At 34.4% G+C, this 8,103-nt stretch overlaps 1 pseudogene; it reads right to left on the bottom strand.

Annotated features, from left to right (window-relative positions):
- Nucleotides 1-2,310: 2,310 nt before the first annotated feature.
- Nucleotides 2,311-7,873, bottom strand: LOC116115018 (annotated as a pseudogene).
- Between the last annotated feature and the right edge of the window lie 230 nt (nucleotides 7,874-8,103).

The raw sequence follows: 8,103 nt of genomic DNA, 5'->3' as shown, positions 1-8,103 counted from the left end.
CCCGAAACCCTCTCTAAAGCAAGCTTAATCTTTTCCTTCTCCCTATAATATATCTTTAAGCAATCCACCTTAACGGTGTTCCTAGTATAATGCTTAACTTCATGATTCAAATACATGTGGACATCCCTAATTCCTTCATGCTCCACTATTAAATATGGGTAATTATGTTTTATGATTCCTATTGCCATCTTCTCACGATAAATTTCTTGAGAAATCTTCAAACTTCTCAATTTAGTATCACAATCCATCATCATTTGATCTACACTATTAATGGTACGTTTAGGACAACCTTCCATATAGCGCCTCAAATTCTTTGTCCCATGAGTGGAACTATCATATGCATAAGACTTACTACAAATCAAACACTTTGCCCTCGCATCCCCATTGGCTTCCATATATGTTGTAAATTGACACCAAACATCTGAAACTTTACGTCTTTTTGGATAAACAGTACTACCAGTAGAAGGAGGTTGACCTACAGCTACATTACGGCCTGCTTCTATTGCCTCATTAAACAAATCTGTAGACTCCTCCATACCAAGCCAATATAAAGAACACAACAAAGTATTTACATTTAAATTAATTAACCAATCATAACAATTCATCCAAAAAAATAAAAATAAATAAACATGCCCATATATTTTACAAGCAAACCAGCCCTACCAAATAACTGGATTTTTCCAACTCAACAATCAACACTCCTCAACTCCAACCACCAATCATAACAATTCATCCAAAAAAAAAAAACACTCCTATATATTTTACAAGCAAACCAGCCCTACCAAATGACTGGATTTTTCCAAATGCACAGTGTTATGTATAACTGAATGTGCATTTGGCAATGATAATGGTCGTAAGGGTTTCATTTCATTAAAATAGCCATAACTTTCATTTTCCACTATTTTGTATATGATAGTTATTGTTCTTCCTTCTGTCATTATGTAGGGGAATGTTGAGACTAAGTTCCGAGATAGAGAAACCACCACCTCAATGATAAGGTTCCATATAGTTTTCCATATCAAAACACTATCAAATTATACTTGCACAAATTGAAATACAATTTAAACTATTGGCATATACACTTTTAAGGACTTATAAATCTCTTCAAATATAATTTATCTAAAAAACATTAATTAATGCCTATCGACCACATTTGAATACTTTGAAAACTATAAATTTCACTCAAAAGAAACAATTGGTTTTTTTACGGATAAATATATTCAAGAGCAATTCAGGGTATTTGCACTTCATAATCCTTGTTGTACCTCTCCTAAATCCATACAAAGCATTACCAATGAAACACAAAAATCGTTACCTTGGATAATCCTTGATATGGTAAGTGAGTCACAAACTCACAATGCAAAAGCTGCCGTTCATCGGTGTGACAGAGTTGAGACTGATCTGAGAGTCGTCGAAGCATAATGATAGTGAGAGGAAAGCTACAGCTACCGTTGTTTCGTCGGCGACGGCCTGGGTTTGGGAGCTGCCATTCATTGGCAACAGTGAGCTCTGATCTGACCGCGGCTGCGTCCTACGTGAGTGAGCTATGAGGGAGCCGTGAGTGTGCTGTTGACCTACTACTGCGTGAGAGAAGAGAGCTGAGTTCGTCAACAACAATCAGCTCTGAGGCAATCGTGAGCGATTGAGCATGCTGTTGCGTCGCCTACGTGAGAGAAGAGAGTTGAGCGATGAGTGTGTACTGTGAGTCTGAGAGAGAAGAGAGTTCAGTTTGTCGGCGACTCCTGAGTGTGCTGCCGCTGCTGTGCTGAACTGTCGCATGAGAAAAGAGAGTTGAGTGAGTTGAGCGATGAGTGTGTAGTGTGTTTGTGAGTCTGAGAGAGTGAGAGTTGCGTTTTTAGACTTTTCACTTAGAGTTTGTTTCTTTATTTTGTTTAGTTATTATATTTGAATTTAGGATATTTTTATTTTTATTTTTTTAAAATTCAATTGCTCGGGTATTACCTAGCCCACCCGCAAATGTCACGGGCGGGTCGGGTATGGGTCGATTTTAAACGGGTCTAATAATGGGATACCCGTACCCCCCTGTTGGGTGGGGGTACCCGTTTACCCGGGTGTGCGGGTAGGGTATAGCCAGGTCTATTATTTATTACCAAAAGAGAATAACAAATATCTAGGTTGGTGGTTGTAGGATAAAAACTTCTCACTCATTGTTATAATTAATTCAAAGATGAGTAATACTATACATACATCATTTTCATACAACATTTCTTATACAATATTATGTGGCAACATATAATTGACTAATTTAAAGTTAAAATTAAATTTTCACCCAATCATATCTTGCCACATAATATTGTATGAGAAATGTTGTATGAAAATGATATATGTGTAGTATTATTCATTCAGAGATACAACATTATATTAGATTATATATGTTCTCTGCCCCTTCTATATAATTTAGGGTTGGGGACTGGAGCAACATTACAGAAAAATCATACCCATTACATTACGAAAGAATTAAGAAAAGAAAATGGTATAAAGATTATATTCTGTATTGGATTTCTCAAACAGTATTCTTGGAAGGCAACGGAACCCTCCTTCTGTATTCGGCAAGAGCCCACAGTGGGTAAATGTTTTTATAGACTGCGTAATGTAACATGCAGTTCTCATGAATACTCCTGTAATTTCCTGCAATTGTATAATTAAATTATTAAAGTGATCAATATTTTTTTTCATTTCCTTTAAGTACTGTTTTTAACATACGAGTGTTTTAAAAGTGTACCTGTTGGGGAAAATCACCATCTTCTAGTTGAGAATGATTATCAACATAGCTGCACGGTGAATAGGGTTGGATCTCTTTCCGCCTAAATAAAAATCCAAAGAACAAGCACATGAAAATAAGTTATAAAATGTATCGCGTCATTTATAAATACAGATTATATAATTTGTGGTTTGTCGAAAACTGACCTGTCCACTGTGAATTAAACCCATCATAGCCCATGCAGTATGAACTAAATTTGATCTGTTTCCTTCAAGAGGTAGTATTTCTAAATCACCGAGAAGAATGGATACATATGTTAGTTCATTGGGAGTTGGAATTATAATGCGTTTAGAAAAATAAATACAAATACCTTTTTGGGCAAGAGCGATAACTCTCTCCCCAGCCACCATCGTCTCTCTGTGATTTAAGAAGAAAATCAACCCCTCTACGCATAGCTGCAGAATTGTTGTAAGTCTTGCCAGCTGCTGCTAGTCTCCAAGTGCAACCATGTACCATATGTGAAGCAAACTCCCCAATTTCCATACCTATAGTTAAAAAATATTATTGGAAAATATGAATATCATGCATATGTAATCTATGTATACATACTACTTGGGATTGATACATAATAACAATATTAATAATACCATGAACCATCAGGCAGTTGGACGTTTCCAAGTAGCAACTGCATTTGTGATGAATTTTCAATCTCTTTTTTCTATGTCCTGGATATGACTTCTTAAACAAAACTAAAGCATGGATAGCCGATGACGTGCACTCAACATATTCATGCTCAATCACTATGTCCGCAAAAAATTCGGTGGGATTCAGTAGCTGAACATAAATACATAATAGCCAGTGCCAGTCATTAGTATAATGTGATACATAATTGAGAGGAAATTCAAATGATCGAGTTGAACACTTAAATCATTATGTAGGTTCAACAACTTACTTCCAACCATTCTTGGGCTCCAGCTGGCTCCAGGCGGCTAGACTCCATTTTTGCTCTGCAGAGAGCCAAACAATTGACCTTTTATTGGTATAATATAAATACAGGAAACATAATCTTGTAAATATGTATTAGGAAATATTTTTGAAAACTTTTGATATATGCGTACCTGTAATGATTCAGGATAAAACGAATCATATAACCTCTCAGGTTCCATTTTCTCACCTACGATTTCTGGTGGCATCATGGAGAAAAGCAGGCAACACTAAAAATAAAGAAAGGGACAGTATTTATGGTGAGATACAAGACGATAAAGAAATAATTTTAACTTGTTTGATAAAGAAATTTATAAATACCTTTAAACCTTCAGCAGTACAATCAGAAACTTGCCATCCATGATCCTGATCGAGAAAGTCCAGGACCTTCGAAATATGTCGATGCATCCCTTGAAGTCACCAGAAGGATTTTCCTTCACCTTAATTTACAAGTAACATATACAATTATTAGCTCCAAGGAACTTTCAATGGAATTAATGTTGGTTATTAAATGTTAAAGAGTACCTGAGATGCCGATAAATTCGTGTCCTCTCTTGAGTACGGGTCCTATTCGTCAGTGAGATTGCTAGCAAGCAAAGCTTGAATAGCAAAACCAGCATCCCACTCCTGGCTTCCAAAACTCTGCATGTGCAACAATGGCGTGCAGGGCATTTATGAATGCAAATCAACTAGAATCTATGAATGTGATGATAGTAATAAATTAATTACCGCATCTTCATTCCATCTTCAGCAACCCACAAGTAATCTGGTATCCTAGCAAGATGCTTCTTGAAATAATCCCATTTGGATCTTCCACCCAACAAGCTAACATGCATAACACCTGTGTATATATATAATTCAATGAAGAGAATTAGAAATGTGGATGTACAGAATAAAAATTTGATGCATGCATATTAATAAATCGCCACCTTTTCTACACATCCAATGGTGATGTATCGACTATCTATCTCATATGAATGTGCTTCATTGTTACTTGAAGTGCTTTCTCTCTTATCAACTTGTTGAAAGGCCACGTGTAAGAAAAGGCTCAGTGAATATATATAGACTGTCCCAAATCAATCTTGCATCAAAGGATGAGGATAGTAAAGTCCTCCTGCAATTACAACAATTTTCAATTGTATATAATATTCTTTTATAAATATTTATAATTAAGCGGCATATATGTATGTGTATTGTTTATAATTATAGTCTCACCTTGGCACACAAATGGCGTACTTTCCTCCAATTAACTTGATTGTAGGGTTGAATGTAGAGCTCTTCCCTTAATTGTAGAATGAGAGGTGTAATCGGGCCAACAAATTTCTTGCCATATAAATATGACATTGGCAGTACACCATGCGGCAGTAACACCACATTTTGGCTGCATTTTTGAAGAATCAAGATATATTATAAATAAATTGTTAATTAATTTTAAAATGTGAATCAAAATTGTGCAAACTAACCTGGATGCATTGGAAGGAATGAAGGAAGAATCCAAAATTCTGGAGGGATTGGGTTGCTTCCAGACCACTCGAACACACCAAGTATCTACAACAAATAAAAGAAAAATAATGCTTCAAACAAGAGATTATGTATGCATTGAGACACATTAACTAAGTTAATATATAGTCATAGGTACCGAAAGCCAAGTTTTCCCCAAGAAGGAATGTGAATGACACCACCACGGTTAAGAATCCATTTCGAGCTCTAGCACAAGCATTATCTAGACCACATCAGGTCCTTCCAAGGATACGCATGCAAATGTAGCTGAGAGTGTACAAAACTAGTGCTGTGACCTTCAATGTGTAATCCCCACCACCCATCTTCATTTGATGATAGTATATGTATCGAAGGATTTCTCTTATACTCTGCTGGAAATACAGTGTCCAAATGCCCTGTAATGTGGTGCACATCACCTGTATATATGCAATTTATTTTATTTAGCTAAAGAATTATAATCTTTGCATGGTTACTATACGAAAATCCTAATATATACACAAATAATTACCAATGGAGGAAGGAAAAACAAAGGACCAGCATTTTCAGCTGGCCAATGGCGTCGGAGGCTTGCAAGGCTGAGAAGAAATGGACCGCCCTCCTCAACGAGGCTGGAGTGTTTCATACGTTATTTTCTCATCCTCACCTTTACCGCTGGGATTGTTTGCTTGAAATTTTCTCTCCAAGAAACTAATTTTTTTTTTTTTTTGACAAACAACATTAGTGAGTGAAGAAAATTAATTATCATTCAATTAATCTACAGTATTCTTCTTCATTAATAAATTAATTTTATTTACTGTATTAACATGATTGGTTGATTGACATTTGAAAATGGAGGTGTTTGTGAAGTCATGTAGGAAGAATGGAGCAACAATATGGGGAAATAAAATTAGTGGTGAATGAGATAGAGGTTGACTTGTATTTGTTTTGTATTTGTATTGTATATGTAACTGTATGAATGAGAAACACATGAATTCAATAGCTAAAAAGTAAAGTAAGAAGAAAGTGGAAATAATCATCTATCCAAATTTATTAATCTTTAAGCTTCGTCAAGTAGGTCAAGCTTAATTCTTCCGTCTTTAACTTAACAAGTATTGATCTTTTAGCTTTTCTGAAAATGACAAAATATTCGACAACCCACTTCCATGAAATTTCTGCCACCAAACTCGGTATCTTTTTCATATTGCTGATAAAAAATAAATAGATGGTGTTCTTGATGATCATTTCATGGAGATTTCAGCAGTAAAGTCTCATCTGTGGGAAATGGCAGACAAAAATTATATACTAATACATGATAGGGTAATATTAGTATATCTTCTACTTTGTAGATGATAATATTTAAAACCTTATCTTATTTAAGCTTTAACATGGAAGATAATTACATAATATTAGTAATATATATACATTAATACAGGATTAATATACCCAAAAAAATGATAATTTTTTTTAAATATACAACAAAAAAGATAATCAAAATAATTAGAATAATTCTATATGTAAAAATTATCTATAAAAAAAAAAAATGATATGTGAATCACATAGCAACGTCAAGTTAATTTGTATGAATTAGTGGCGGAATTAATTAAGTTAGATAATTTATCTTTCACTAATTAGTTCTTTTGTTTGTTCTTTTGCCATGATAAATCAATAATAATGGTCATTTATGTTAAGTCCACATTGGTGATTAAAACAAAAGAATCCAATTAGGATAATTTCAGTTTCACCAGCTAGACAAGTGGGTGCAACGCACAACACAAACCTTAAAATCTACGACTGGAGATTATCCTAAGAAAAAAGTGATACTAATATAATCTATTTGGTGTTTTCACCAGGTTAATTATGGAAATTAATTTAATTAAGTGATCAGGTGACAAAAATATATTTAACTACCTAACTAAACTATAATGAAGAAACATTCTATAAGTATAAGCTAATTATGGTTAATAGAAGAGATCCATCAACCGTCCTCACAGTTATCAATGAATTGAGAATATCTGAACTTTCATTAATTTTGCATTAAATTTAGTGCTGCACGAAATTCAAGTTGGACTTATCTGAAAATGGAGATGAACTGTGTATTGGAAAAGAGACATTAAAAGAGACACATGTACTTATATAAATAGAAATGGTTGGTACCAGTACCTGCATTCGCCAGAGAAGATCACCACTGGGCTTGACCTGAAACCGATTGTTGTAGAAATTTTGACGAGCAGCTTCAACCTCAGCTCGCTGCTCAGGAGTCCCTGCTTCAGGATCAAACTCCCATGTTTGCCTTCCCACAAAGTTGTTTGTGCTGTAAATGTATGGATCATTGCCACCTTCTGCAATCTTCAGCTTCCACATGATGATGATATGCTTCTCCTCTTTTGCATGCAATAACAATCAAGTTCAATGTTAAATTGGCGATTATATTAATTTACATGCAGCTATTAGAGTACCCTTTCAGAGTATTTCTACAACGAAATAGAGAGAGTGAAGAGAGGTTAATTAGAAGAGAATAGCAAATATATGTGATGATGTACATGTATATGTATATACCTGTGAGATAGATAGAGAGATCTGATGATAAAAATAAGTTTGAGCAATGAAAATGGTGGCAAGTGGAAGAAAAAGAAGAGATTAACAGAGAATTTAATGAGTTAGGAGAAGAGGCAACACAGCATTTATATATAGTCAATCACACAACCACCATGCCATTACCATTGATCCCTTTACTCAGCTTTTCCTCTTTTGCTCAAGTCAATAACTCTTGGTCTAGTTACACGTTTTAGAATATAAATAAGGTTAAATATATAAGTTTATATAAAAAAAAATTGATGTGATATAAAATGAGTAGATAATATTATATATAAATAAATAATTTCATACATTAATTGAATGATAAATCTTGCTTATGAATA

This window comes from Pistacia vera, unplaced genomic scaffold (assembly GCF_008641045.1).
Source record: "Pistacia vera cultivar Batoury unplaced genomic scaffold, PisVer_v2 Contig73, whole genome shotgun sequence".
Classification (NCBI taxonomy): domain Eukaryota; kingdom Viridiplantae; phylum Streptophyta; class Magnoliopsida; order Sapindales; family Anacardiaceae; genus Pistacia; species Pistacia vera.
Note: the sequence above shows the minus strand (reverse complement) of the source record. Positions and strands in the feature narration are given on the sequence as shown.